Source organism: Hemitrygon akajei, chromosome 8 (genome assembly GCF_048418815.1).
Source record: "Hemitrygon akajei chromosome 8, sHemAka1.3, whole genome shotgun sequence".
In the NCBI taxonomy this organism is placed as follows: domain Eukaryota; kingdom Metazoa; phylum Chordata; class Chondrichthyes; order Myliobatiformes; family Dasyatidae; genus Hemitrygon; species Hemitrygon akajei.
In genome coordinates, this window is record NC_133131.1 from 54960886 (window position 1) to 54988593 (window position 27708).

The window sequence follows — 27708 nt, forward strand, 5'->3', positions numbered from 1 at the left end:
AACTCCCAAATTTTAAGAATTATTATAAAGCAAATCAACTTAGATTTATTGCATCTTTTTTTGATAGGAGAATATACCAGAAGATTTTATATATAAATGGGAATCCAAATGGATACGAGAAAAGAAAGAATCTCTTATATTAAAACATTTTATCGATTTATGGAATAAGGTAAATGTGGATGATGAGATAAAGAAATCTTTATTAGCAAAGAGAACACTAATTCAAAATAGACATTCCTTTTACGATGGATAATCAACTTTTATATAACCGGTTTCAAAAAGGGATCAGATATGTAGGTGACTGTTTTGAAGGTGGTATATTGATGTCGTTTGATCAATTAAAGAATAAATATAAAATATCAAATAACGCTCTTTTCTGTTATTTTCAATTAAAGGTCTATTTAAGAGATAAACTGGGTCAAACAATATTAATGCCAAAACCTAATGAAATAGAAACTTTAATTCAAAAAGGAAAAATTAAAAAAATTACGTCTTGTATGTATAATTTGCTTCAAAAACAGACAATTAAACCAGGAATTCATAAGTCAAGACAAAAATGGGAAACTGATTTGAATATTAAAATTGATGAAAAAATTGGTCAAGACTATGTCTTGATAGTATGACAAATACAATAAATGTCCGTCTTAGATTAGTACAATACAATTTCTTACATCAATTATATATTACACCACAAAAAATAAATAGATTAAACCGAAATTTATCTGACCAATGTTTCCGATGTAATCAAGAAATCGGTACTTCTTTACACTCTACTTGGTCTTGTTTTAAAATTCAACCTTTTTGGATAAATCTAAGACATTTACTGGAACAAGTTATTGGAATACCACTTCCACATAGCCCAACATTATTTTTATTAGGCGATATTGCAGGGATAATACCGAAACCTAAATTGAATAAATATCAGAAAAAAATTATAAAAATTGCATTGGCAGTAGCCAAAAAAGCAGTTACTTGGAAATCAGATTCATATTTAACTATGGACCGTTGGAATAATGAAATATATGGCTGCATTCCACTTGAAAAAATTACTTATAATTTAAGAAATGAATATGATATATTTTTGAAAATTTGGCACCCTATCTACAAAAGATAGGATTAAATATCTTAATTTTATTTGATCTTCTTTGAAGATAAAATTATTAGTTATTTGGGGAAAAAATAAAGATATATACTAAAGTTATTTTGAACTCCAAGATGCATGTGGGGATCCTCCGATATCCAGGCAATTTTTCTTTCTTTCTTTCTTCATTTTTTTAGACAGGGATGTTAAGGGGGGGAAGGGTTAAAGAGAGGGGGGAGGGCTAATATTAATTTTCATTGCTTTATTATTCTATTTATTGTATGTAATTCTCTTAAAAATTTAATAAAAAGTATATATAAAAAAGGAATCCATCATTGACACACTTAATAAACTCTGCCCCATCTAAACCCTTGGAAATAATTAAGTGCCAATCAATATTAGGGAAGTTAAAGTCACCCATGATAACAACCCTGTTATTTTTGCACCTTTCCAAGATCTGCCTCTCAATCTGCTCCTCTGTATCTCTGTTACTACCAGGGGGCCTATAGAATACCCCCAGTAGAGTAACTGCTCCCTTCCTGTTCCTGACTTCCACAAATACTGATTCAAAAGAGGATCCTGCTACATTATCCACCCTTTCTGCGGCTGTAATAGTATCCCTGACCAGTAATGCCACCCCTCCTCCCCTTACCCCCCATCCCTTTTAAAGCACTGGAATCCAGGAATATTGAGAATCCATTCCTACCCTGGTGCTAGCCAAGTCTTCGTAATGGCCACTACATCATAATTCCATGTATGTATCCAAGCTCTCAGTTTATCACCTTTGTTCCTGATGCATCTTGCATTGAAGTACACAGACTTTAGCCCTTCTACCTTACTACCTTTACACCCTTTATTCTGCTTCTTTTTCCTCAAAGTCTCTCTATATGTTAGATCCGGCTTTACTCCATACACTTCTTTCACTGCTCTATCCCTCCGGGTCCCATCCCCCTTGCAATTTAGTTTAAACCCTCCCGAACCATGCTAGCAAACCTACCAGCAAGGATATTGCTCCCCCTCGAGTTCAGGTGCAACCCACCCAATCTGTACAGGTCCCACCTTCACCAGAAGAAATACCAATGATCCAAAAATCTAAAACCCTACTCCCTGCACCAACTCCTCAGCTACGCATTCAACCGCCATCTCCTCCTATAATTGCTAAGTTTACTCTTAGAACCCTTTTTAAACAATGGAACCGCATGAGCAATACGCCAATCCTCCGACAACATCCCCGATTCTAATGACATTTGAAATATTTCAGTCAGAGCCCCTGCTATTTCTACACTAACCTCCCTCAAGGTCCTAGGGAAATATCCTGTCAGGACTCGGAGGTTTATCCACTTTTATATTCCTTAAAAGCACCCTCCTCTTTAATTGTCATAGTTTCCATAACTTCTCTACTTGTTTCCCTTACCTTACACAATTCAATATCCTTCTCCTTAGTGAGTACCGAAGAAAAGAAATTGTTCAAAATCTCCCCCATCTCCTTCGGATCCACACATAGCAGTCCACTCGGATTCACTAAGGGATCAATGTTATCCTTCACTATCCTTTTGCTATTAATATAACTATGGAAACCCTTCGGATTTATTTTCACTTTACTTGCCAAAGCAACTTCGTATCTTCTTTTAGCTTTTCTAATTTCTTTCTTAAGATTCTTCTTACATTCTTTATATTCCACGAGCACCTCATTTACTCCATTCTGCCTATATTTATTGTAGATATATCTCTTTTTCCAAACCAAGTTTCCAATATCCTTTGAAAACCATGGCTCTCTCAAACTTTTAACCTTTCCTTTCAACCTAACAGGAACATAAAGATTCTGTACCCTCAAAATTTCACCTTTAAATGACCGCCATTTCTCTATTACATCCTTCCCATAAAACAAATTGTCCCAATACACTCCTTCTAAATCCTTTCGCATCGCCTCAAAGTTAGCCTTTCTCCAATCAAAAATGTGAACCCTAGGTCCAGTCTTATCCTTCTCCATAATTATATTGAAACTAATGGCATTGTGATCACTGGACCCGAAGTGCTCCCCAACACATACCTCCGTCACCTGACCTATTTCATTCCCTAACAGAAGATCCAACACTGACCCTTCTCTAGTTGGTACCTCTATGTATTGCTGCAAAAAACTATCCTGCACACATTTTACAAACTCCAAACCATCCATCCCTTTTACAGTGTGGGCTTCCCAGTCTATGCGTGGAAAACTAAAATCTCCCACAATCACAACCCTGTGCTGACTACAAATATCTGCTATCTCCTTGCAAATTTGCTCCTCTAATTCTCGCTTCCCATTAGGTGGTCTATAATACACACCTATAAGTTTTACTACACCTTTCCCATTCCTCAATTCCACCCAAATAGTCTCCCTAGATGAGCCCTCTGATCTATCCTGCCAGAGCACCACTGTAATATTTTCTCTGACAAGCAGCGCAACACCTCCTCCTCCTGTCCCTCCGATTCTATCACACCTGAACCAACGAAATCCAGGAATATTTAAACGCCAATCACACCCCTCCTGTAACCATGTTTCACTAATAGCTACAACATCATATTTCCAGGTATCAATCCATGCTCGAAGCTCATCCACCTATCTTACAATGCTCCTAGCATTAAAATAAATGCATTTAAGAAATTCTCCACCCACCACTTTATTGTCTTCTTTTTCTTCCTTCTCCCATACATCTGTTCCTACACTTTGCTTCCCCTCCCCCCTCGTATCTAGTTTAAATCCATTGGAGCCTCTCTAGCAAACCTACCTGCAAGAATATTTTTCCCCCTCCAGTTCAGATGTAAACCGTCCCGCCGGAACAGGTCTCACCTTCCCTAGAAAACTGCCCAATTATCTATAAATCTGAAGCCCTGCGTCCTGCACCATGTCTTCAGCCACGTGTTGATCTGCAGTATCTTACTATTTCTAAACCCACCTGCACGTGACACTGGTTGCAATCCTGAGATTGCTATCCTGGAGGTCCTGTCCTTTAACTTGACACCTAGCTCCCTAAACTCACGTTTCAGGACCTCCTCACTCTTCCTACACACGTCATTGATCCCTATATGGACCATGACATCCGGCTGCTCACCCTCCCTCTTGAGAATACTGAGAACTTGATCCGAGATATCACGGACCCTGGCACCAGGGAGGCAACAGACCATCCGGGATTCTCGATCTCTTCCACAGAACCTCCTATCTGTCCCCCTAACTATCGAATCCCCTATCTCTACTGCTCTCCTCTTTTCTTTCCTTCCCTTCTAAGCTGAGGGTCCAGTCTTGGTGCCAGAGACACAACCACTGCAACTTGTCCTTGGTAGGTCGTCCCCACCAACAGTATCCAAAACGGTATACTTATTGTTGATGGGAACGGCCACAGGAGTGCTCTGCTCTTCCTGTCTATTCCCCTTCCCTCTCCTGATAGTCACCCAACTACCTGTCTCCTGACTCCTATGGGTGACCATCTCCCTGAAACTCCTGTCTATTTCTGCCTCTGCCTCCCAAATGATCCGAAGTTCATCCAGCTCCAGCTCCAGTTCCCTAACACGGTTTGTCAGGAGCTGCAGCTGGATGCACCTTTTGCAGGTGTAGTCATCAGGGACAATTGTGCTCGCCCTGTCTTCCCACATACTGCAAATGGAGCATTCAACTGCCCTAACTGCTGCCTCCATTACCTACTCCTAATCTAATTAGATTAATTAAAGGAGCTTACCCGGCCTTACCTCACCTGGAGTGAAGCTCATACTCAGCCTCTGCTCGCTATTGAAATTCTCCGCTTGTGCACTTGTGCCCCGTTCAAACCTCGCCTCTGCCTTTTATCGCGGAAACCTGATTGAGCCAAAGCAGACCCACTCTGCCTCAGTCCACTCCGATGATGGCTGCTACGACGATGGCCGCTGTATATTGGCGATCCTTCTTTTTAAACCTTTGGCGCGCTACGTCACGCGCATGCGCATTCTAGCCTCTTTGCCGCGATCAGTTGAAAAAAGCTTCTCTCCGAGCTTCTTTTACCTCTTCCCTCTCCGCCTCTTGCTACGATTCCTTTGTGTTTCTTTGCATTTACTGTCATGCCGACAACTACATGTTGACTTCACAGAAAGAATCTTGTGAGGATACGAGGAGTAAGATAGGGTTTTTCTCTTTGGCAGGAAGTGGCATGAGAGGGGACTTGATGGAGTTATACAAAATGATAGGAGGCATGAAATGAGTGGACATCCAGAGAATGTTTCCCAAAGGGATGTCGCTAAAACAAGGAGGCACAATTTTAAGGTGATTGGACAAAAGTGTAGTGTGTGTGTGGGGGGGGGGGGGGGGAGTGGTTCGGATGTCTAAGGATAACTTTTAAACACAGAAAATGAATAGAGTTTACTGCTAGGTATGGCAGTAAACGCAAATGCATTAGGACACTTAATAGACCTTGAAATGGTGCATCATCCTTGCAATTGATGAATTTCAGTGGGAGACCATTTTAATAACAGTCATCCTTAAAGAAGGACACAATTTGGAGGAACTTGCCAAACTAAGGGCAAGCTGATTATCACTTACCACCTTGTAATTCATGCTCACCTTCCAACACCTTCTTATCCTGACCTGTCATTTCTTTTTTTTCCAGTCTTGTTAAAGGCCCTTTGCTGGAAATGTTGACAGTTTAATATTTTCCATCGATGCTGAGTTCTTTCAGCATTTTGTGTGCATTGCAAGCTTATGAGAATTATGTTAGGTGGTAGCTGGGGAGAGCAGAGACCGGGAGCAGCTATAACTCACACCTGACCTGTAAGAGTTTTTTTTTAAAGCTGAGTGGCTCAAAATTCAAATGCTGTAAATGTGGGGGAAAGACAAGAATCCAGATCTAAGAACATTGCATGATCAGATATGAGGAAAATGCAGTGAAAAAGGAATAAAGATGATAAGGAATGTTTAGAAAGTGGAAATTAGACAATGCCCTTGATGGATATGCAGTAATCTATAAATTAAAAAGATAATTAGGAGGAGGAGGAGGAGGAGGAGGAGGAGGAGAAGATGGTGGCGCGACGCAGCGCTCGCGGCCTCTCCAGAGAATGGATATCTGTTACGTGTAATTAGGGATCCGTGCACAATCCTGATTTGATGGGGGCAGACGTGAGATCGTGGAGGAACATCTGGAGAAACTTCTGAAATGCCCGCTTCGCTGCCGCTGCTACTGTGCGGTCCGGAATCTCTGGAGGAGAAGGTCTCCAAGACCTCGGCTTTGCTTGTTTTGGCGGCCGGGACGAGGTCGAAGGCACTTGGCAGAGGGTGGCGCTCGAGAGGCTGTACCGGAGGGGCTGGTCGGAGGCTCGAAGTTTTCGGACGGACTCAGAGTCTGCTGTCGTCGGATACTTCCGAGGCATTAACTGTCAGTGCCTGGAAGATTATGGCAGGGAGAGTTTCCCCCTTTTGCTGCCTGATATTGGACTATTGGAGTCGATCGGGACTTTGAAACTTTTAAACCGCGTCCATGGTTTGCGTTTATCGAATTACGGTATTGCTTTGCACTGCTGTAACTATATGCTATAGTTATGTGGTTTTGTCAGTGTGAGTCTTGGTTTGTCCTTTTTTATTTTGTGATATCACTCTGGAGGAACGTTGTATCATTTCTTAATGCATGTATGCATTTCTAAATGACAATAAACGAGGACTGAGTGTCCTCATAATCTAAAAAATATCTAATCTGCAGTGCTGAAAGATGGTAAGGGACAGGGAACGATTTTGCTGAGCGGGCCTGGAGAAATTTCCAAATTTACAAAAAGAAGGACGTTGCATACGTGGTCCTAGGTTACCATATATATACAGAGCGTTTCAAAAAATATATTTTTGTTTATTAAATTTAAACCGTATTGCAAAAACAACAAATGCAAACAGATGAACATTCTAACCTGATACTTCTTTTTTCCTATATATATCCACCAAAAACCTAGCTATTTCATCATTAATCAGTGATTTTCGGCCAGAGCTCTTTTTGCTATTCAATGATTCATAATTCTGCATATTACATACATGCATTCCTACAGTATAAATAAAGAACTGAGATAAATGAATGTTCATTTTTACTACTGCTGAAGCAGATTTTCTAACCAAATTAACTTACTTCACAAATTAAAGGAAGTAGCCTACTTAGGACTCTATTTTTTTGTATTTCTGCTCTTTACTTGCCATTTCCAGGAATTTTCTGTTGGCCAAGAGTTATTTTTGTACATGGCTGGGCACTCTTCTGAGTAGTTGTTACATGTTTGGAGCTCTGCTTTGACTGCGTTCCACTTGCAGGCGGTTTCTCTCGTTTCTCCAAGCTGAGATCATCATTAAAAAAACGCGTTCTGTGTGAGTATTGCTGCATGGAACAAAGAAGATATAAGCACTCACCTTCTTCAGGTTTGTAAAAGAGACCTCAGATTTACTGAACAGCTTGACGTGACTCTCGGAGGTGCTGACGTGACTCGTACACTGCGAATCAGCAGTGTTGACAACAGCAACGGCTTATAATAAAAGTACGTTAACGGTTGTTATAGCTTTCAGTTCCCAGTGTTTTAAGTATATCTCAGGTAATTTATGTAAGTTTTTTTAGTCGGACCCAAAAAAAGGAGGACAAATTAACGTCCGGCTCGAGGTGGCGCCGGACAGAGGACAGAGTGTTTAAAAGCCCGATTGTCCGGCCTCCGAATCTGGAGAGAACACCTTGGACATACATTAAAAACAAAAGGGGCACGGCAGAGAAAGCAGGAATGTTGCCAACTCCGTGGTGGAGGAGTGAAAGTATGTCTGGAGCCGGAATAAGTGACCAGATCACCAAATGAATATTTCACGTCAGTATTTCCCAAACAGAAAGTGATAGCGGAGGAAATAGCATGTGGAAGGATACACTGATATTCCACGCACATTGCTGACATGTTGCTGGGAGCATTGCTCATGGATCGATTACCAGGACTGGATAGAATTCATTTCAGGTTATTGAGTGAATGAGGCAAGATTGCAGATGGCAGGGGATTTCACAAATATATTTGTAGTCTATTTTGAATTACACATATTTCTGTAGAGGAATGCCGAATGCCCTTCCCTTGGACAACATTGGTGGCGTGGAGAGGAGAGACTTGCAGCTTGGCCAACTGTCGGTCTTCTATTACAAAAAAACCTTGCCCAGGCTTGCGCCCTGGAAACTTTCCAAGGTGCAAATCCATGGTCTATAGAGACGAATGGAGGCCTATACATACACAGAGAGGACTGCAGATGAGCCAATAATGTTAGCCGTTTAACAAGGGCTATAGAGACCAATAGGAAACGGCATAGTTGACACAAAAATTTGGTGCCGTTGTGGTTATTGAGGAAGGTTGTAAAGGATTCAGCAGAACACAGACCAGCTGTAAATGTGGGCAGAGGAATGGCATATGAGGTGTTGTACCCTAGGACGTGAGATTTTACAGGATTTTTTTTCGGAATCTCTCTCCCTGTTGGAGTAGCAAGAATGGCCGTTATGCCGGTGACATGCTCTGCCTCAGGATGTCTGAGATCAGGGAGTCGGTCAGTGTCCCCTGTAAATAAACATGAGGGACGTGCACCGGCTGTAGTTCCTGACTGACCGTGTGAAGTAAACGGATGTGGAGATCGACAAACCTGGGCTCACCTAGAACAATGAGACCAGATCCCCTAGTGAGGTGGTCACACCTAAGGTGAAGGATGCTGTTAAATTTAGTGATCATCAGGACAGACAGGGGAAAGCGTCGGACAGTGCAGGGTTCCTCAGTGTCTGCTCCCCTCACAACACGTGCACGTTTTGAATACTGACGGGGAAGTGACAGCTCAGGGCACACCAGCAGCAGCCAGGCTGCTGGCACTGACAGTGTCTCAGATGCCCAGCAGGGAAGGACGGGATCAGTCTGGAGTGTATTTGAGAGAAGACTCAAGATTCTGCAGCAGTAAAAGGGATCCCAGGGTGGTGTGTTGCCTCTTGAGTACCAGGGTCAGGAAAGAGTCAGAGCGGCTGCAGAAAGTTCTCAAGCGCTCGTGCTGCAAAAACAAGGTAAAATAGAAAGTTGAGCTTCTGCACAGCGAATAGAGGGAATTAGGAAAGAACTTAAAAAGCACAACTTCAAAAATAGTAATCTCTAGTTTGCACTTTGTGCCACATATTGGTGAGGATAGAAATAGAATGATGTTCCAGCTGAATATGTGATTGAAAGGCTGATACAGGGGGCACAATTTTAGTTCTTGGATTACTGCAATTTCTTCTGTGGTAGGGAGACTTGTACACATGAGGTGAATTGCTCGTGAACTGGGGGGAGGGGCAATATCCTGTAGATTTGCGAGTGATGATCATTAGAGTGTAAATGGGAGTGGCGGTCAGTGTGGTCCTCAGCAGGGTTTTGCCAATACTTTTGCCAATGAGAGAAAATTTAGTCAACAGGATAGAAAGGAGCACAAACAAAAGAGAGGAAAGGCAGTTTAACTGCAGTTTCTTCAAAGTAAGATGGTTGACAGATCAGTTGGTTGAACTCTGGTGTGCCTAACTCTGGGGACGGCTGAATCACTTCTTTTTACGTGTAGGTCAATGAATTGGGTGACAGAATTAATGGCTTTGTCGTGAATTTGCAGACAGTTCGAAGACAGGTGGAGGACAGATAGTGTTGTGGAAGCAGGGAATCTGCTGAAGGACAGACAGATTGGGAGAATGGGCAAAGAAATGGAAGATGGAATTTCGTGCCGGTAACTGTATGATAATGCATATAAACAGTAATGTTGTTGACTCTTCTAAGTAGGCTAAAAATAAAAAAAAACACAGGTGGAAAGAGACTTGAGAGTCTACCTGTAGGAAGTTTAACTTGCAGTATGACTCGGTGATAAGGAAGACAAATCAAACTTTAGCATTCATTTCAAGAGTACAAGCATAACAAAGGAAAACGTAACATTGAGGTTTCCAAGGCATTGGTCAGACCGCACTTGGAAAAGCAGTTGTTTGCCCCTTATCTAAAAAAATAATTACCTGGCATTAGAGAGAGTCCAAATGAAATTCATGAGTTTGATTGGGAAAATTAAAGGGTTAATGCATGAAGAATGATTGGTGGCTCTAGAACTGTACTCAGTGGAGTTCATAAGAAGTCGGGGGATCTCATGGAACCCTATTGAATATTGAAAGGCTTATACATAGTCGATGTGGAGAGGATGTATCCTATAGTGGCGGTGTCGAGGACCAGAGTGCACAGTTACGGAATAAAGGGATATCTTTAAAAGTGTGATGTCAGCTGTTCAGAACCTGCATGATTCTTGTTGGGTAAGGGAAAAGTCTGGCAGGTTTCAGGAACACTGGTTCATGAGAGATAATGAGGCCGTGGTTGAGAAAGTGGAAACAGCCTGCTTACATTTCATTTTGAGCCAAAGCAATTAGCTTCAATTGCCTTCACTTGCCCTATCATTGAAATCTTCTCACAACCAGTGAACTTACTTTCAAGGACACCTCATCTCATATTCTCAAAATGTATTTCTTGTTTAATTATTGCTTCTTCTTTTAGTATTTGCAGAGTTTGTTTTCTTCTTCACTCTGGTTGAGCGCACTCGTTGGCCAGTTTTTCATTGAAACTGTTATAGTTAGTATCTATAAAATAGATAGCAGCTATTATTCTACTGATTTATTGTGTAGACTAGAAAATTAATCTCAGGATTGTATATGGTGACATATATGTGTAACTCTCGCTTCAGCTAGCGGCTTAATATAGAGGGTGATCGCCTCCGACCCGGTCAGACTTAAGAAATATTATTTGGGTGGATGCTGCGTGATGCATCCCCTGTTACAAATCAGGACATATAGAAGAATTTAGAATTAATGTTACGACTCTTGACAGTGTGGAAGATCAGAGGGATCTTGGGATCCGAGTCCATAGTACACTCAAAGCTGCTATGCAGGTGGACACTGTGGTTAAGAAGGCATACGGTGCATTGGCCTTAATCAATCTTAGGATTTAGTTTAAGAGCCAACAGGTAATGCTGCAGCTATATAGGACCCTGGTCAGGCCCCACTTAGAGTACTGCGCTTAGTTCCGGTCGCCTCACTACAGGAAGGACGTTGAACCAAGAGAAAGGGTGCAGAGGAGATTTACAAGGATGTTGCCTGGATTTGGGAGCATGCCTTATGAGAATAGGTTGAGTAGACACGGCCTTTTCTCCTTGGAGTGACGGAGGATGAGAGGTGATTTGATAGAGATGTACAAGATAGTGAGAAGTATTGATCGTGTGGGTAGTCAGAGGCTTTTCCCCGGGGCTGAAATGGCAGGCACGAAAGGGCATAGTTTTTAGGTGCTTAGAAGTTGGTGCAAAGATGTCAGGAGTAAGTGTTTCTTTTACGCAGAGAGTGGTGAGTGTGTTGAATGGACTGCCGGAGGCGGTGGTGGAGTCAGAAATGATAGGGTCTTTTCAGAGACTCCCGGATGGCTACATGGAGCTTAGAAAAATAGAGAGCTATTGGTAAGGCCTTGGTAGTTGTAAGGTTGGGTCATGTTTGGCGCACCTTTGTGGTCCGAAGGTCCTGTATTGTGCTGTATGTTTTCAATGTTTCTAGTACCCCGAAATAACAAGCAGTACACAACATGCTATTAAGTGATTAAGGTTTATAATTCTTACTTTGACTATATGGTTATTAAAGAAAATGAGAAAAAAGAGCCCAATCTTATGAAACAGTCTACTGCGCATTGTTGGAGATCACCGATAAGCCAGTCTTCTACCATCAACTTCCTCTGATCGTCACTGCCCTTTGGACTCTCGCTGCAAGTCCACCGCGTACGGTGGTCTACCAACTTTCTCTATTCTCGTCTTCTCTCCTCATCTCTCCCCAGCCAGAGACCGCGAAAATCCCTCTTCGCAACTCACAAGAAAGAAAAACAACATTCCAAACCACGTTATCTCTGGTCATAACCCAAACATTGTTGCTACAAAGAAACAATTACATTATCAGTGAAACCTTAATGCATGTTACACAGCACTGAAACCTTACAAACTGTAACACAACAGTTAAAGCTTAGAGCATGTTACATATGTACATTGAACTCCTTACTGCCTTCAACTCTTCCTTGATTTTGTGAAAATTATCGTCATTTGTCACATTTACGTTGAAACGTAGTGAAAGGTATATTTTTCATTTTTATTTATATCCTGTCTATTTGCCGTGATTGCAGGACAGTACATCACTAGAATCGTCAATTCCGTGAAAAGGTTGTTGTAAAGCACGTCAAGAGATGGATTCAAGAATATTTCCAAGTCACTGAATATCACTAAAAGTACAGTTAAATCAATCATCAAAAATGTAAAGAATAAGGTACGGCTGTAGAACAGAGAGATCGTGCAAGAAGGAGCCGAGTGATGGAGGCCACCAAAAGACCGGTGATAACTCGAAAGGAGTTACAAGCTTCAGTGCCGAGATGGGAGAGACTGCACATACAACATCTGTTGGCTAGGTGCTACACCAATTGTATTGCTGTTCTACAACCTTTTTACAGATTTGCTTGGAGTGTTCTTTTGTCTTCATAGTGTAATTTTTGCCAGGACACTGACTCAGCAGCAATTGGATCTGGTGTATTTTAACGACAGTCAGTTGAAACATCCTGACTACACACGGCGATCACCATTTAAGTAATTATGTGAATTCTAAAACAAAGTGGCTGCACCAGTGATTATTTGGTGTGTCATATTAAAGGGGGTGAATACTTATATAATAGATCATTTTTGCTTTGTAACTTCGTAGATATCATTTCCATTTTGACACGAAATAGTCTTTCTGTTATTCAGTGTCAAAAAAGCCAAATTAAACTACTGTGGATTAATGTTGTAAAACAATAAAGCATGAAAACTTCGAAGGTGGGTATGAATACTTTTTTTCGCAGTTTTTTTTTCCATTGTGGATTTTGAGGTGTGTTTAGGATCATTATCCTGTTGTAGAAGCCATTCTCTTTTTATCTTCAGTTTTTATACAGATGCTGCAACGTTGGCTTCCAGAATTTGATGGTATCTTCCCTCTACCAGTGAGATGTTCCCCGTGCCACTGGTTGCAACACAAACCCAAAGCATGATCGATCCACCCCCGTGCTTAACTGTTGGAGAGATGTTCTTTTCATGAAATTCTGCATTTTTTTTCTCCAACCATACCTTTGCCCATTGCGGCCAAAAAGTTTTATTTTAACTTTATCAGTCCACGGGACTTGTTTCTAAAATGCATTAGGCTTGTTTAGATGTTCCTTTGCAAGTTTCTGACGCTGAAGTTTCTGGTGAGGACGCAGGATAGGATTTCTTTTGATGACTCTTCCATGAAGTTCATACTTATGCAGGTGTCTCTGCACAGTACCACTCCAGAGTCTGCTAAATCTTCCTGAAGGTCTTTTGCAGTCAAACGGGGTTTTGATTTGCCTTTCTAGAAATCCTACGAGAAATTCTCTCGGAAAGTTTTCTTGGTCTTCCAGACCTCAACTTGACCTCCACCATTCCTGTTAACAACCATTTCTTAATTACATTATGAACTGAGGAAACGGCTGCATGAAAACGTTTTGCTATCTTCTGATAACCTTCTCCTGATTTGTGGGCATCAGTTATTTTAATTTTCAGAGTGCTAGGCAGCTGCTTAGAGGAGCCCATGGCTGCTGATTGTTGGGACAAGGTTTGAGGAGTCAGGGTACTTACAAAACTTTGAAATTTGCATCACCTGGCCTTTCCTAAGCAAGTCATAGCCCTAACAAGCTCATTAAGTTCTGAGGCCTTGGTAAAAGTTATCTAAGAGCTCAAATCTCTTGGGCTGCCCAAACTTTTGCATGGTGCTCCTTTCCTTTTTTCACTCTAAAATTGCACAGAACAAAAATAATACACTAATATTGCTAAAAAAAAAGTAGTGTCTAATCCTTCACTTACTGACCTGGTGTTCCAATTCTCTGCCCCTGAAATACGAGTTGAAACCCTCCAGAGTACCATTAGTAAACGTCACGGACAGCATATTAGTTCCCCTCCAGTTCAGGTGCAACTGGTCCCTCTTCGAAAGGTCACCCCTTGCCCAGATATAGGTTCCAATGTTCCAAGTTTGAATCCCTGCAACACGCAACATCTCCTCAGTCATTCATTCATTTGTGCTATCATCCCTTTCCTACATACACAAGATCCTTGGCACCGGGAGTAATCCAGAAATTACTACCTTGAAGGTCTTTCTCGTCATCCTATTTCCTAACTCTATATACTCAGTCTGTAGAACCTCTTCACCCTTTTTGACAAAGACATTGGTGCTAATATGCACCACAACACATGGCTGTTCACTCTTCCCCTTGGGAATATACTGCAGCTGCTCTGATACATCTGGACCCAAGCACCCGGGAGGCAACATAGCATCCTGTAGACTCTTTTGCGGCCACAGTATCTCCTGTTAGTACCCGTAACTATCAAGACCCCTATCACTCATGCACTGCCTGACTTTCCCCTTCCCTGCCACAGGGGAACCACGAGGGTTTCTTCATCGCATTTTGAACTTAAAGAAATTAATAGAACCCGGTGCAGGAAAAAGTTACCCGAAGTGTTTGTGGACTCGTTCTGACTGTCAAACAGAAAGTGACCATACCGGTTTTCTTCCAGAGACCAAAGGCGAGCTGCGTGGTGCATTCGCTGGCCGTGAGATAGTCCTTAGTGTACAAGGGAGACAGGAGGAAAGAGGCGATAAAGACAGGGGAGTTACCGTGGATAGGGTCAGGGCCATCTGCATGACAGATATGTGCTGCAGAGACTGAGTCTAAGTTTGGTCTAGGATGAGGATCAGCCATAGCCAGTGCGTGATTCCGGGAGCGACTCTCAGCGACCCCAGGGCCAGTGGAAATGTCAAATTGGCTGGGTGGGAATATTTTACTGGAAACGTGATTATACTCACAAATTGCGGTGCTGACATTGTGCGCTGTCCTGAATCTGGGGTGGAGATCTGAGTGGAACTGGAATTGTACCTTATTTCTGTCTGCACCGGTTTCCTTTCAGTGACAAAAGGCAAGTTGGATGGTGTGTTCAGTGGCCTCAAAATACAGTCCGATGTGTACATGGATGTCCGAAGGAAAGAGTCCTCTTTCCTAACTCTATACACTCAGTATGTAGGATCTCATCTCATGTTGTGACAATGACATTGGTGCGAATTTTCAACAGGACCTCTGGGTTTTCACACTTCCCCTCGACGACATCCTGCAGCTGCACCTATACACCCTGGACGCTGGCACTCGAGAGGCAACACACCATCCTGGTGTCTCCTTTGTACTACAGTATCTCCTGCCTGTCTCCACTAACTAGTGAGTAAACTATCACTATCACACTGCCTGACTTTACCCTTCCCTGCCACAGGGGAACCACTAGGGTTTCTAAAAAGTGTTCGTGGACTTTCTGACTTTCTGAGAACCTCACTTGCAAAATGCTATGCTCTAGACATTGAAGATCACAGAGATCAGGCCCAGAGGCCAAGTCTTGTCTGGTGTAAGTAGAAGGTGACCGCACTGGTTTCCTTCCAGAGATCAAAGGCGAGCTGGATGGTAAGTTCACTCGCTGTGAGATACTGTCATTTGTGTGCATGAGTAACCGAAGGAAAGAGACGATGTGAGACAGAAGAGTTACCATGGTTAGGGTCAGGACCATATCCGTGACAGTTATGTCGTTCCCAGAGAGAGCCCGAGTTCATGGCCATGGTCTGAATAACATTGCAAGGACACAAGAATCATTAAGAAATCACCCTGAAAGCACGTACCACGGGGCTTAATGACAACATTTATCACATTGTTATGAGACTAGCTCTATATGATCCATTATTGGCCTCACTATCTGACACATAACGATCTTGCACCTTATGATTTACCTTTCTCTGCAGCTGTCTGTATTTTGTTCACGTTTCAACTTGTACTATCACAACGCATTGCATTATTTTATGCTAATACACCAACAAGAGCGTAGGCCAGTCTAGATCTGATATTCTGTAACACTCAAGGGACAATTCTGAGTACAGAAGTTGTTGAGCCTTCAGGAACAAGTGATCATAACATTGCTAGTCTCGAAGTACTTTGTGGGATATATCAGTAAAAACAAAAAACAAAAACCCTTAGATTGAATTTCACGAAGACAATGTTTGTGCAGATGCGGCAAAGACCTCATAAGGCAAACTGTAAGAAGCTGCTTGACATTGTGTCAATAGACAATAGACAATAGGTGCAGGAGTAGGCCATTCAGCTCTTCAAGCCAGCACCGCCATTCAATATGATCATGGCTGATCATCCACAATCAATACCCCGTTCCTGCCTTCATTCCATATCCCTTGACTCCGCTATCTTTAAGAGCTCTATCTATCTCTTTCTTGAAAGCATCCGGAGAATTGGCCTCCACTGCCTTCTGAGGCAGAGCATTCCATAGATCCGCAACTCTCTGGGTGAAATAATTTTTCCTCAACTCCGTTCTAAATGGCCTACCCCTTATTCTTAAACTGTGGCTTCTGGTTCTGGACTCACCCAGCATCTGGAACATGTCTCCTGCCTCTAACGTGCCCAACCCCTTAATAATCTTATATATTTCAATCAGATCCTCTCTCATCCTTCTAAATTCCAGTGTATACAAGCCCAGTCGCTCCAATCTTTCAACATATGACAGTCCCACCATCCCTTAAATTAACCTTGTGAACCTAAGCTGCACTCCCTCAATAGCAAGAATGTCCTTCCTCAAATATGGAGACAAAAACTGAACACAAAACTCCAGGTGTGGTCTCACCAGGGCCCTGTAGAACTGCAGAAGGACTTCTATACTCAGCTCCCTTGTTATGAATACCAACATGCCATTAGCTTTCTTCACTGCCTGCTGTACCTGCATGCTTACTTTCAGTGTCAGTTGAGGGACAATGGCATGGATTTAAATAGGTAATACATGTAGTACAGCGAATGTTCATACCCAAGATCAGGAGATGCAAAAAAAAGTATATCAACTACATGGATGAACAAAGAAAAGAAAAAAGAATTAATTGAAGAAAAGGAAGCTATAAAAGGAATACCGAAAAAAGTAGTAATACACTTTAAGAGGGAGGGAACGTCGACTGAGACCATGCGTCGGGCATTTTCATTCCTTACAAAGCGCAGATTGGAAGCCTGTGTGGGGCGCCACTTCTCACACAGGCACTAGAGCAATGTGTGGTTAAGTGCCTTGCACTGCCAGAGCTGAGGCTCGAACTAGTGACCTTCCGGTCACAAGACGAATGCCTTCACCACTTGGCCGCGCGCACAACACAATAGGGCATATAAAAATATGAGAGCTATAGTCAAGTGGGAAATTCTGTTGCAAGGACGTGGCTGCGAACCAACGTTCAGGACACAGGCGCTGAGGCAGAGTCGTTAGGCGTTAGCACCACTGCGAACGGAGAGCCGGTATCCAGGAGAGTCTTGAAAGAGAGACAAGGTTCACGTGGAGAATCCAGGAGACGATGCAAAACTTAGAACCAACAGTCCTAAATAACCATGAAACGAGGTTACTCATACAAGAGTTGATCATGAACTGGCAGTTCCTTGTTGTGATTCCAGGGTTTTTAACCTGGATTTACTGATGGGAGTTAGGAGTGTGTAGTTTGCTGAATTGGGAACGATTGGAAATCAGGTAAGAGGATTACGGCTCAATTAAAGAGGTAAAGGGGAATTGCCAGACGGGACCATGACAAATTCAGATTGCCAAAGGCAGGCTCAGAAGGAGATTGCTGATAATATTAAGACTGACCCAAGAGATTTTGTCAATACTTTAGTCATAAAAGAAATGTTAACTGGAAAGTTAACTGTATTTGGAATAACAGTGGGGCGTAAAAATTATGTAGTGGAGGATATAGCCGATATTCTTAACTCTTATTTTGCTAAAGTGTTCACCCACAAAGATGTTAAAAATAAAGGTGCTTAAGCTGATTCAGAGATCTTAGTAGGCAAGGTCTTGCTTCAGCTGAAAATATTGAAAGTTGATAAATCTCAGTCTCGGGCAACATATGTCCAAGAGTATTTAAAGAAATCTATGATTAAAACTGCAAACACAAAACAAGAATTTTTCTAAACTCTGCGAAGATTGATGAAATCTGTAAGAACTTGAAATAGGCTAAAATTTTCCTGGTATAAAAGAGGGGTGACTGCACTGACCCATTTAACTAATTACGAGTAAGCTTAACATGTATCGTGGGTAAGATAAGAGAAACATTAATAAACACCGAGTTGGGAAAGCATCTGATAAGAACGGGGTGCGGCAATTGGAATATAAGGATCCTTGTCTGGATGACTGCCAGTGACTAGTGGTGTTCCGCAGGGACTGGTGCTGGGACCAATACTTTTTGCTGTATATAAATGATTTAGATGATGAAATAGATGGATTTGTTGTCAAGTCTGCAGACGATATGAAGATTGGTGGAGGGGCAGGTAGGGTTGAGGAAACAGGTAGGGTGCAGAAACACTTAGCCAGATTAGGAGAAAGGGTAAAGAAATTGTAAATGAAATATAATGTTGAAAAATGCATGGTCATGCACTTTGCTAGTTGTAATAAGTGTGCAAACTATTTTCTAACAAGGAGAAAATCCAAAAATCTGAGAGGCAAAGGGACTTTGGAGTCCTTGTGCGCAACACCCTAAGGTTACCTTGCAGTTTGAGTTGCTGCAGAGGAAGGCAAATGCAATGCGATCATTCATTTCAGAGGTCTAGAACACTATAACAGGGATGTGATGCTAAGCCTTTATAAGGCACTGGTGAAGCCACACCTTGAGTATTGTGTACAGTTTTGGGCTCTTCATCTTAAAAGCGATGTGCTGGCATTGGAAAGCGTCCAGATGAGGTTGACAAGGCTGATTCCAGGAATGAAAGGTTTATCATGCGATGAACATTTGATGATTCTGGGTCTGTTGTCACTGGAATTTAGAAGGATGAGGGACGTTCTCATTGAAACCTTTCGAATGTTGTAAGACAGAGACAGAGTAGATGTGGAAAGGATATTTTCCATGGTGGGAGAATCTAGGACAGGAGGGCACAGACTCAGGGTAGAGGGTTGCCAAAGCAAAACAAAGATGTGGAGAAATTTCTTTAGCCAGAGGGTGGTGAATTTCTGGATTTTTTTGCCACGTTGAGCTGTGGAGGCAGGTTGTTGGGTGTATTTAAGTCAGTGATTAATAGGTTTTTGATTGGACATGGCATCAAAGCTGGTGGAGAAAAGTTCTGGAAATGGGTTTCAGCAGGAGAAAGAAAGGATCAGTTATAACTAAATGTCGGAGCAGACTCGTTGGGCCAAATGGACTAATTCTGCTCCTATGTCATATGGTTTTATGCTCTTCTGTTAGCAGAACGGTAAATCATGTAAAGGTAAAGAAAAGGTAAATCATGTTTTACTAATATGTTGCAGGTCTATGAAGAGGGAACTAAATTTTATGATAACAATAAAGAGGTGATATCATTTACTTGGATTTCAGAAGGGTTTTGAGAAGGTACCCCAGAAGAGGATATAATTCAAATTACAGGAGGTAAGGATTCAGGCTATGGGATGCGAATGTGTGGAGAATTGCCTCGAAAAGAGAATGGAAAGACTTATGGTGAGAGTATCAGTTTCACACCTGGAAGATGTTAAAACTGGTGTTCCACAAGAATCAGTTTTGGGGTTTGCTGCTGTTTTTATTTGCATTAATGATTTGGATAAGCACAGAACTAATTAATTAGTTAAGTTTGCAGATGACACAAAATTCGAGAGATGATTATAACATTCAGGCAGCAGAAGAAATACAGGTAGATCTAAACAAAATAATGATGTGAGCAGATAAATGCAGATGAAAATTAATTTAAGTAAATGTAAAATATTATATATAGGAAGTAGATGTATTAGTTATAAATATACAATGGACGTCTTGAGTAAGAAAGTGCAGGGGTTCTGGGAGACATCACTATCAACATCTAGGCAATACACTGAAGCAATTAGAAAAGCTAATATTATATTGGGCTATATGATGCGCTCAGAGTTCAGATCTAGACCCATTCTCCCAAAGCTGTACAATGCACTTGCAATGTCACGCCTTGAGTACTGTGTGCAATTATGATCTTCATATTTTGTGAGGAACGTGAAGGCACTGGAAAGAGATCCAGAAGGGCGATCAGATTCCTTGCAGGACTGCAGGTTGTGAGCTGTGCAGAAAGATTGAGAGAATTAAATCTATTTGGGCTAAGTTAACATATAATGAGAGGAGATATGATAGAAGTGTTCAGAATCATTAAGGGTAGAGATAAGGTGGATGCCAACTACTACTTCAAAATTAATCCATCAACAAGCAAACGGGACTACAGGTGGAGACTGATTAAAGAGAGATTTCAGACTAACATCTGGAAGCAATTCTTTACAGAGTGATTTGAGAGGTACACAATGAACTCCACACTCTCACACAGTAACCTAGACTGCCAGGTTCAGAAGGAACCCCACTCTCACACCGAATCGGAGACTGACATGTATAGAATGAACTCCACACTCTCACACTGGAGCACAGACTGACAGGTACAGAATGAAACCCACACTCTCAGAAACAGAATCAGAATCAGGGTTATTATCACCGGCAAGTGACGTGAAATTTGTTAAATTAGCAACAACAGTTGAATGCAATACATAATTAAGAGTAAAAAAGAAGAAAAATAATAAAGAATATAAAAGTGATACTATATAAAATTAAATCAATTACAGTATAAGTATATTGAATGGATTTTTTAAAAAGTGCAAAATCAGAAATACCATATATTAATAAAAGTGAGGTATTGTTCAAAATCTCAATGTCCATTTTGAATCCAAATGGCAGAAAGGGAAGATGCTGTTCCGCAATTGCTCAATGTGTGACTTCAGGCTTCAGAACCTCCTACCTGATGATAACAGTGAGAAAAGGGCTTGCCCTGGGTGCTGGAGGTCCTTAATAATGGACGTTACCTTTCTGAGACACTGCTCCATAAAGATGTCCTGCGTACTTTGTAGGCTAGTAACCAAGATGACGCTGGCTAGATTTACAATCTTCTGCAGCTCTTTTCGGTCCTGCGCAGTATCACACTGTATAATAGACTGACAGATACAGAGTGAACCCCACACTCTTATAAAGTATCATAGACTGACAGGTACAGAAAAAAACCACACACACACTATCACACTGTAACAGAGACTAGGAGATACAGGAGGAACACCACAATCCTGCAATCTATTCATCGGTTTCTGGCTGCCTTTCTGTCTGCTTGAACTATCTATCTGTCAGTTTGCTAAGGGTCCTCTCTCTTTTTCCATCTCTCTCCCCCCCTCACTCTCTCTGTCTTACTTCTAACATTTGATGTCTCGCTTGTCTTTCTCTTGTTCATTTCCAGCCACCCTGCACCTACTCATCTGCTAATTTTCGGTACTGTTTTTATCACTTAACCGTCTGCCTTTGCAGATTGAAATATCTTTTCTCGATTTCTTTTGCCCTTTGACAGATTTGTGATGTTCATACATCAGCTGACATCAAACAGTTACATCAGCAACATCACACTGAAAATGTTGGAAGAACTCCGGAGAGTTCCTTGTGCTGCCTTAGATTTCCAACATCTGCAGATTTGCTCGTGTTTGTATATTAGCTACATTTTCATTTTACCATTTCCATCCTGACCTCGGTCACTTTATTGTATCTTTGTTCGAATGTGTGCTTTTGTATTTCGAATTGTATTGACTTCCTTCATGTACATGAAGAGTAAAGATCTTTATGTTATGTCTCCGTCTAAATGTGCGATGTGCAATTTATAGTGACTTATAATAAATAGCAAGTACAACAGGACAGTCAATATAACATAGAAACACAATTGTGCAATTGTTTCTCTCTCTGTGTGTGTGTGTGTGTGTGTGTGTGTGTTTGTGTGCGCGTTTGTTTGCTTGAGTGTGTGTGTGTGTGAGTGTGAGTGTCACCAAGAAGAAATTGAAGGACTGAAGGACAGTTCAAAATGGGAAGCTGTAGGGGCAGAGGTAGTGATCGTTCAGTGTTGCTGGTCTCCGTTCAGAGATGATTAATTAGCCAACAAAAAGATGAAATCAGTAAATGTAGCTGCTCCGTGACAAAGCTCAGTCTTTGAAATTATATCTACCGGCCTATTTCCACCAGAGACATTGCTGAGTTAATGTCAAAGAATTTTGATGTATTTGCTTTCAATCGCCCCATTATTTACAATAGAGACAATGATGTTGAATTATAGTGTTTGTTCAAGCAACTGTAACTAAGAAAGCTAGTGAGGTGTATAACCGTATCTCTGGAGACAGATCCTCTGTATAAATCAGAGCCGCTTGGAACGCATCAGCAGTCTGCCGGAGCTGTGAATCCAGGAGCAACAGAAATCACAGATTCTCGCTGAAATGGTGTATCCAGTCATCTGGCGGATACAAGACGTTTACTTTCCTTTTATTTCAGCCTTTGGAATTCCCGGTAAGTCTCAATGTCAGCTGCCGTGGGTGGATGCTGAATTTTAATTCCAATTTTGAGATTGATTCTGCCGCCTGTTTAAACTGTCACATTCCAGTCCCAGTATTCCGCATTTCAGGAATGGAGTGGAAACACCGGGACTATAGACGCTGGGATTTGGATCTAAAAACAAACCGCTGCAGGAGTTCTGCGAATCCTGCAATTTCTGTTGGACTGCGGGATTCAGACAGCGTTCTTCCAGCGGTGTGTGATCAATAATGCGAGGTTCGGGTCTCTGTGCTTTTGGTCTTGTAGTAGCTGTACTGCATTTGCAAATATTGTGTTTATACAGCCCGCGGAGCTTATGTCAATTGATTGTCTGCATTTGAATGTGAGTGATTGTTTACTTAGGAGCACCAATCAAACCGCCGACTGTAGTAACATTTTAGCAAATGTGAGGGGTTCCGTGTTGTAACACGAAGCTGTTGTGGATTTTTAGTAAATGTCTGCGATCTGACTGAATATAAAGCAGATGATGGACAACACAATGAATTCCTTGCTGAGTCAATTAACACAACCAACGTGGTGCTTCATAGTTATCAATACTGTGAAATGTATTCTATTATATCTACACCTGACACCGTTTCAGGCATCTGACTACGGCAGCGAGTTTGAATTCCCCTCCCCTGCTTCCCTGTGATAGATTCAGTAGGAGGCGCCATGTCTGTCTGTGAGGTTGTATCAGACTGGAATCAGTCAATGTTCTATTGTAACGTCAGTGAGGTGGTAAATGTTGGAATAGGAAACAAACTCGGGGAATGCTGGAAACACTAAGCCCCAAGCAGCTTGTATGGAAAGAGAAACCAGAAACTCGACTCAGGGGTCTCTCTGTCAACAGTTCTGAGGTGAGATACTGTTTTCCCGCATATTCTGTTTGGCCTGGATGAGTGTTTTCAGTATTTCCTGTTTTTGTTCCATCCTTCGGTTCTTCTGTCGCTGACAAGGGATCGCCATGGAAGCTAATGATTTTCTAATGGAAGAATCCCGCCAACGAAGTCTGGATTTATTCATTTCATCCAGACGAGACGCAGAAGGCGCCAGTAGAAAATGTTCCATCCAGTATTGATCCTGAGGAGGTAGTTACCCAGTTTTGGCTTTCCGCTGCACTTCACATTTCGGTCATCAGTAAGGAATCCGTATTCAGATCATACTGACTTTACTTCACTGTGCGGAGCTCCTTCTCTGACTCCGCCAGTTCTGCGCCCTTTCTCGACGCTCCCACCACTGGGAGCAATGAAGTGGAAATACTACAGGATTCTTTCAAACAGTTGCACTGGCTTCTGCTCAGTATTTTCTCAACTTGCTGTTCGCTCTCTGTCTTCCAGCGAACTTGGTGGCGATTGTAATCCTGTCCCGTGGAAAGTGCGGTCTCTCCAAATGTATCACTCGCTACCTGGTGGGAATGGCAGTGGCCGATCTCCTGGTCGTTATCTCGGATCCGCTGCTCAGGATGACTGCTCTGATTTATTTTCCCCGATCATTCCTGCGAATCACTCCTGTGTGCAGGCTCGGTCTGTGGTTGGTTGCAGCGAGCACTGCGGCCTCAGTCTGGCTGACTGTCGCATTCACCGTCGATCGATTTGTGGCTATTTGCTGTGAGAAGCTGAAAACAAAATATTGCACCGAGAGAACGGCGGCTGTGGTTATCGGGACAGTGAGTGTGCTGGCCTGTTTGGAGACTGTCCCCTGGGGCTTTGTATACGTGCCTGGAAAAATATTTGACGGTGTTCCCTGGTATTGTGCTCTTTCAATGAGCTACACAAACTCTCCCTCATGGGCAGCATTTGAGATGTTTGACCTCATTTTAACCCCTTGTGTCCCATTCTTTCTGATTTTGCTGTTCAATATTCTGACTGTCAGGCGGATTCTAGTGGCCAGTCGAGCCCGCAGGGGGCTCCGGGGACAAAAGAGTGGAGAGAATGACAAGGACCGGGAGATGGAGAACCGAACCAAATCCATCGTTTTGCTCTTCAGCATAACTGGTAGTTTCATATTGTTGTGGGGAACATACGTGGTATTTTCTATCTATATACGGATTTCAAAGAGTTTTGTTTATTCTGTGACGGATCCTCGTTATGTCACGCAACACACATCAGGAATGCTGCAGATTCTCAGTTCCTGCACCAACACGTGTATTTACGCCCTGACTCAGAGAAAATTCCGAGAGGAACTAAAGAATGCGGTGAAATACCCACTGAATCGGATTTCGAAACCCATGAACCTTTAGAAATAAATGCTGTCAAGTATTACAATTCAGCTGCCTTCATGCTCCGTATTCTATCCCCCCACCTGTGGGTAAATGGAGACAATGTGATGAACAGAGTTACAAAACAAACACGAGCCAATCTGTTGAAAGGACCTGGCACGAAACGTCGACATTCTACTCTTTTCCATTGACGCTGCTTTGCCTGCTGAGTTCATCCGAAGTTTGTATGTGGAAAACAGTAAAAGTCGACGTCCCGGGGCGAGACCCTTCACCAGGATTAGATTTTGTATTTCGACGTTTCGTGCCAAGTCCTTCCATCAGAGCCATGTCAACGATTCACTTTTTCCATTTGGTGTGTATTCCTTTAGAGTCACAAAACAGCTGTTTACATCTGATCCCGACGACATCACTGACCTCACCATCCCTGAGAAATCTTCTTTGCACCTCACTTCCTGCTCTGTTAAATCGAAGCTTGGGGCGTATCTGTTACCCCTGCTACTCGGTTTTGACAAAACTGCCTGACCTTGGACTATAGTTTCGTCTGCAGCAACCACTCCTGCTCCATCATAGCCCCTCCATTCCTTTCATTCTTTTTCCTTCTCCTTCGCTACCTGTATGTTCTCGTTCCCACTGCCAACTTGAACTATCTTTGGGTAAGAGAATTTTCATGTTTTACAACTGAAGGCAAAGTACCGTTACGTTCACTTGTCGCTCGTGAAATAGAGAAACAGAAGAAGTAAGTGTGAGCAGGAGTCAGCGGGAGGGCTGATGCGCGAAGGAACTAGTGGAAGTGACATCGCGAGCAAAGGGTGAGAGGGGGGGGATGCAATGGAGATGACGCTCGAGTGAGCGTGAGGGAGAGGACGTCAGGGGAGAGTGCGGAGAGAGGCAGAAGGACACATCGTGAGGGGGAGAGCGCATAAGGGAGTTGTGCGAGGGAGGGTGTGCGAAGGAGAGCAGGTGAGGGAGAGAGAGAGAGAGAAAGAAAGAGGTAGAAAGAGAGGTAGCGAGAGAGAGAGTTGAAGAGAGAGAGAGAGAGAGAGTAAACAGGCTTTGTGATAATCCACTCCATCATTGAGATCGGCTGGTTTTGTTGATTTTGGATTATGTACAACTACTACTGCAGACATCTGTTGTTGTTTTTTTGTTCTACATTGAAATCGTTCGAGTTCTAACAAATTGTGCGGTTGCAAGATATGTGCAGTCTCCTTTGTTTGCGAATGCGTATGTAAATACCTGAGCTGAATAAAAGAAAAAAATACAATTAATGAATTTTAAAACAATTTTCATTACGAAGAGGCTGTTTGAAGGCACATTAAGATATCGGATGGAAGGATATAAATCACATAGAACAAACATTTAGCGGGGGGGGCAGGGGGACAGATAGGAGTATCTGTGGACATGGGTGAGATTGCAGGATGCGTGCGTTACCTCCAACATGCCAGGGCCAAGGATATCTCCGAGAAGTTACAGGCCATTCTGAAAGTGCAGGGTGAACAGCCAGAGATCGTGGTCCTTATTAGAACTAACAGCATAGAGACAAGTTCCTGCAAAGAAAATTTCGGGAGTTGGGCAGTAAGTTTAGAATTAAGGACTTTGGGGTGGTGATTTCAGGACTACTTCAGTGTCACGTGCTTGCGAGGTAAGGGATGGTAAGTTGGTACATTTAGGTGTGTGGTTAACAATCTGTGGCAGGAGGGAGGGCATCAGGAACCATGGTCATTGGGCTCTCTTCCGGGATAACTGTGACTGGTGTAAGGAGGATGGGTTACAGTAAAGGGGAAGTAATATTCTCACAGGGAAGCTCGCTGAAGCCACCCTAATCATTTTTATCATGTGGACGGGGTGCTGGGATCTTGAACTATAGGTCGGTAAGTAACATTGAGAGGAAGGTAGAGATGTGGTCGAGGAACCCTAAAAGAAAGTCAAGGTGGAGCCACGTTAATGAGTGCAGTGGCACCAAAAGGCAGAAGTGAGTTCATTTCAGTGCACGACGTAGAACAGATAATGCAGATGTACTTAGAGCCTGGAATAGTGCATGTCACGGTGATTCACCCATTACAGAGATTTGGTTGAGAGAAGGGCAGGACTAGTATTAAAACATTGCTGGATTCATATGATTCAGACAGTCCAGAGGGAGGTAAAGTTGGGGAGCTGCATTGCTGATCAGGCAGAACGTTACAAGGTTGAGCAAATCCCGGAGGCTCATCCAGTCAGGCAATGTAGTTGGAGCTCAGGAATAAGAAAGATGCAATCACTGTAATTGTATTATGTTGTTGGACTCCCAATAGCCAGTAAAACAGAGGGATAGATATGTCAGCAGGTTATGAGATGACGTAAAAACAATAGAGTAGCACTAGTGGGTGAATTATCTCCCCCGACTGACTGGCACTCCTTTACCAGCTGAGGCTTGGATGGGGCATTATTTGTTAGGTGTGTTCACGAAGTTTTCTAGAAACCGTATGTAGATGGTCCAACAGAGAGGGGGGCATTCTTGATATAGTAATGTGAAATGAGCGAGATGGTTGGAATTTTATTGGGAAAGATTTACGGATTATAACTCTGGAAGTTTTCAGACAGTTATTGAGAAGGATAAGTCTGGACCTGCAGGTGGATCAGGTCCACAATGCCAATTTGTGGAAGGAAAATTGCATTAGAATTGGGCAGGAATCATAGAGAGTAGTCTGGGAGCTGATGTTACTGGTTAAGTCATGTCTGACATGTGAGAATCACTTACAGTCTAGCTTTTCAGAATTCAGGAATTTCCCGTCCTTGTGAGGAAGGTGGAGAAGGACGGGGTCGTTCAGGAACTTAGGGTGATGAGAAATATTTTACTTGTTTGCAAATGTAAGAGAAGTCGTATGTAAGGACGAGGAAGATGAAATCAGACAGTGTCTTGGAGCAACATACAGGCAGCAAGAAACAAGTCACACTGTGAA